This window comes from Grammomys surdaster, unplaced genomic scaffold (genome assembly GCF_004785775.1).
Source record: "Grammomys surdaster isolate TR1022 unplaced genomic scaffold, NIH_TR_1.0 127, whole genome shotgun sequence".
NCBI classification, from domain to species: domain Eukaryota; kingdom Metazoa; phylum Chordata; class Mammalia; order Rodentia; family Muridae; genus Grammomys; species Grammomys surdaster.
In genome coordinates, this window is record NW_021604585.1 from 10640013 (window position 1) to 10644250 (window position 4238).

The 4238-nt window shown below is 51.5% G+C and overlaps 1 protein-coding gene across 1 annotated transcript in view; it reads right to left on the reverse strand.

The window, feature by feature from the left end:
- Window positions 1–1054, reverse strand: part of Slc8a3 (solute carrier family 8 member A3) — a 127894-nt gene extending 126840 nt beyond the window's left edge. The window contains exon 1 of the mRNA XM_028789276.1: window positions 410–1054. The gene's annotated coding sequence lies outside the window, so the exon portion shown is untranslated. The remainder of the gene's footprint in view (window positions 1–409) is intronic.
- Between the last annotated feature and the right edge of the window lie 3184 nt (window positions 1055–4238).

Below are 4238 nucleotides of genomic sequence, written 5' to 3' on the forward strand. Positions count from 1 at the left end.
ACACACACACACACACACACACACACACACACACGGCCATACAGTTTTCTCATTGAGCTACCCCGCCACTAAGTCATCAAACCCAAAGCAGGACTGTACACACGTTTCCAGTACTATGGCTCACGGGCGTCTCTCGCGGCACCCCCAGCACCCTAGCTTAGAAACCCTCCCAGTTTCTCCCCCAACACCGCATATACAACATATACTTTCCCGGGCGCCCTCCCCCACTTTTTCTGGCACTAAACCCGCCGCAAGGCACTGCATGCGAATGATCTTGAGAAATAACTTATCATGATTCTTCTCCACAGGGACCCTCTCCGGAGCATATCAGGCTCCGGATCACGGCGGGCGTCCCCTGCCTCTGCCGCTCTCCGGGGCTTGGGGATTGTGGGCTCATCCCATTACTCACCGATTCCCCTTAGCCTCCAGAGCTCGATGGGCAAGTGAGGCGGGCTAGGAAGGTACACGATGCCCGCGCCGCCCGGCTCCTCACGGGCCGCAGCGGCTCATCGCCCCCGCGGGCTGCGGGCCGGCTGCAGCGGCGTCCAGGGCATGACAGTCCGCCGCGGCTGCCGGCCGGAGCTCGTGGATTAGCGGCTGTCAGGGGGCTACCAGGCAGCGCATCTGGAGCTCGATCGCTGGGGCCAGGACGCAGGGAGCGTTGTATAGACCCTCGGCGCCCAGCCAATAAGCAGGGGACTGCCCGAGTGGCCCAGGCAAGGCCCGGAGTCCCGGCCGCCGTCGCCTGGGGATCCCTGCGGGAGGGGCCGGACGGAGAGCAGCGCGGCGCGCCCTGGCGGCTCGGAGGGACCCTGGCGGGGGCTGGCTGCTGCGTCGCCCGGGCTTTCCCCGGGCTGGGAGCGCGCGGCTCAGCCTCGCCCGCTGTCACCACCTGAGACGTCTCGGCCTCGCCGCGCGCAGAGGGGACGAGCGTAGGGGGCTGGTTTCTGGGCGAGCCTAGAGCTTTGCCCATTAAGCCGCTGTAAGGAGCCAAATCAAAAAGCCAATCTCCAAGCCTCCAAACTCGACGTCACCCTATCAGCTGGGAGACAGCTACACCGAATGACAAGCCGCGCATATTTAGCCTCGCGCACGGAGGGGAGTTTTCCACAGGGCTTCTCGGCGGGCCTGGGACACCGAGCACGGACCTAACGTGCAGAGAGTCCCGGGAGATCGAATGCGGATGCAAGCCCTACCCGGAAGCCACTAACCCAACCGTTGAGCCTAGAGCCCAGAGCATCGGAGCTGGAGCTGGCCGCAGCTACAGGAGGCGATTCGTCCTGACCTGGATTCCCCGGAGTTGGTAGTCCTGAAGTCCCGGCAGCAGGCAAGAGCTAGGCACAGGCTTTCCTCTTGTCCTCGGGGAGACGCCACCGCCGCCGCCCGCAATCCCGAAATTAAGTCCCCTCCAAACACATTGTGGTTTTTAAATATAGCAGAGAACGATTACCCGGGCAGGGTCCACCCAGGCCTAGGGGAGGGAGGACTCGAAGGGGATGGAGGTTGGCAATGTGTGTGTGCGGTGGGGGGGCTCTTTTTCTCTCCCATTTACCACCCCTTCCCTTCTTGGTGCAGAACTCACCCTGTCATTTTCCCAACCCAAGTCAAACAAGAGCTTTGTGAGAGACGCTTGGGTGAGCACTGCTCTGTTGGCTTTGGTGGTTTTTTTAAGGCTAAAAATAAAAGGGGGCTGCCTTTCAAATTGCTGCTTGCTCTGGGCTTGGAGACTGGAGCAAAGATGGTCCTTTGATGCAGCAACAGAACTAGGGTTTGGGGCTTGGCTCTATGGTAGTGTACACACACAGCATTAAGTCAGATGCCTGTAATTTCTGCTATATTTGTCACGCGTGGTCCTGGTGGCAGGAGGAGTGGGCAGACATGCCTAAGGATGGGATGGCGTGTCCTCAGCTTATTGGTGTCATCAGGCAGCTGTTAAATGAGAGTGGAGACTGGCCCTTTGTATAGACATCAGTGTAGATGGGACAGAAACTGTTCTCGAAGCTTCTGCTGCCTGAAGCCAAGTATAAGAGGAATCCGACAGCACAGCATCATATCTCCTGAGCAGGGTTTGGTGCCAGTGAATTTGGTTGCATTGATATCATCCTCGCAGAAGGCTATGAAATACACGCAATTACTGTTTCCACTTTTCTGTTGACATTTTGTCTAGAAGAATTTAACTTCCTAAGGTGACACGCAGCAGAGTCAAGGATGGGAAAGGGGGAAACTGGAATCCTTTTGACAAGCAGCAAGAGCGATACCATAAATAGCATGTACAACCTCCACCTCCCTGGTACCAAGCAGGGAGAAGCACCACTTTAACAAGGTTTGGTCCAAAGAGACTGTGCGTGTAAAAGGGAGAAAGCATCTGAACTTGGAAGGAAATATACTCTTTCTGGGGACACTCAATGCAGTGTTCCTTCAGCAAGTCATGAGATGATCCTGTCCTGAATTCCGGCTCCTCGTGGACTGCTAGGAGTGCTTTCAGACAATTTGCGGGCCTTGAATCTTGGTGTTTTTAAGGGCTCAGATTTTGGAGTTGTAGGATTTCAATGACTCCAAAGGCTGTGAAGGTTTCATATCCACCAGACAGCAGGATTGGCCTTGTGCTTGCCTGCATGGAGCAGCAGGGTATCTAAATGTACTGCCGTCAAGAAGAGAGGGATGGACAGACGGTGTGCAAACTGGGACAGCTTTTGGGATGGATAACCTTTAGAGATACCTCAAATCTTTTATAAAAGCGAGAGCTGCTGTGACTCAGTAATTTCCCTGGGAAGTGGCAGTGACCAAGGGTGCCAATGAAGAGGTCAGTGTAAGGATGTTTGCAGTGGTGCTTAGAACAGTATAGAACAGTAAAAACCTGAAATCACCTGAATTTTTTTTTCAACAAAATTCCATACTGGAATGATACAATACTATATAAAATATTGGTGGGTGGGGGATCCTCCACCTTCCAAGTTGAAATGTTGACTGGCTTGTGCAGACAACCACACATGCTGTTGAGTTCAATGGTACAAGATGCTGATGCAGCATTCTGCATATTGACATGGAAAGGTTTCCATGATGTATGAGAATGAGAAACAAAAGTAGGAGGGGGAAGGAAGGAGGGAGGGAGAGACAGGGAAGCAAGGATACAGAGTGGAGACAGAGAGAGAGAGAGAGAGAGAGAGAGAGAGAGAGAGAGAGAGAGAGAATGAATGTGTAGCTATACCCTGTCAATGTAAAAATACATAAAAAAATTTTGAGTTGCCGTTCTTAGTGATTGGGTTTCTAGTGGTATGTTTTCTTTTTAGATAAACCTTATTGAGGTATAATTTACATGCAGTCAAACCACTTGTTTCAAGTACCACAGGTTATGGGTCTGTGGCACTTTGGATATTCAGTGTCCCGGCAAAATAAAGGCTTGCTGTTATGCTATTGAGAGTTGAGAGGTGCTAATGGGTGGAGGATTAGTAAGAAGCCTTTAGGTCATTAGAGATGACCTCTAATGGGAGAGGAAGGCTGGAAAATATCAAATTTGATGAGAGGCTGTCTTCCACTATTTGATCATTTGCTCCTGGGTGTGCTAGAGCTGAAGGGGATTATCACGGGATAGTAAGCATGCAAGCTCTTTACTGTCAGCAACGGGAGCCTTATGAGCTTCCTGATCAACAGAAAAGTTAAGTTATGCAACCCAGTCACAGAGCTTAAAGGGGGAAAGTCAGACTCTCATTATGAATCTGAATTGTGGTCCTCAAAATTCATATTGAAGCCTTAACCACCACTGCCTTATTTAGAATGTGGCCATTGAGGGCGCTGGAGAGATGGCTCAGTTTGTGATGTGCTTGCTATGTAAGAATGAGTTTGGTCAGCAGCATCTATGTAAAATCTGGATGTGTCAGTAGATATTTGTAATCCCAACACTGAGGAGGCAGAGACAGGAAGATGATCAGCCAGTCTCAAGCTACAGGTTCAATGAGAGAGCCTGCTTCAAATAAGACAGAAATTGAGAAAGACATCTGACATCTACCTCTGATCTCTATGCATACATGCTTGCATACTACATGTGCACGCATGTGCACGTGGAAGCGTCTAGCCTCTGTACAATCTTTTCTAGACCTAGAATGTTGTCAGCCTCTGAGACTTGCTGGTGAATAAGCTCACCCCTTCCTAGTTCTTTCTGATCTCTGACTGGCTGGTTCAACTCAGCTGTTCTGGCTCAAACTTCTCTCACTCAATCTTCTGGGTTCCTAAAGGAAACA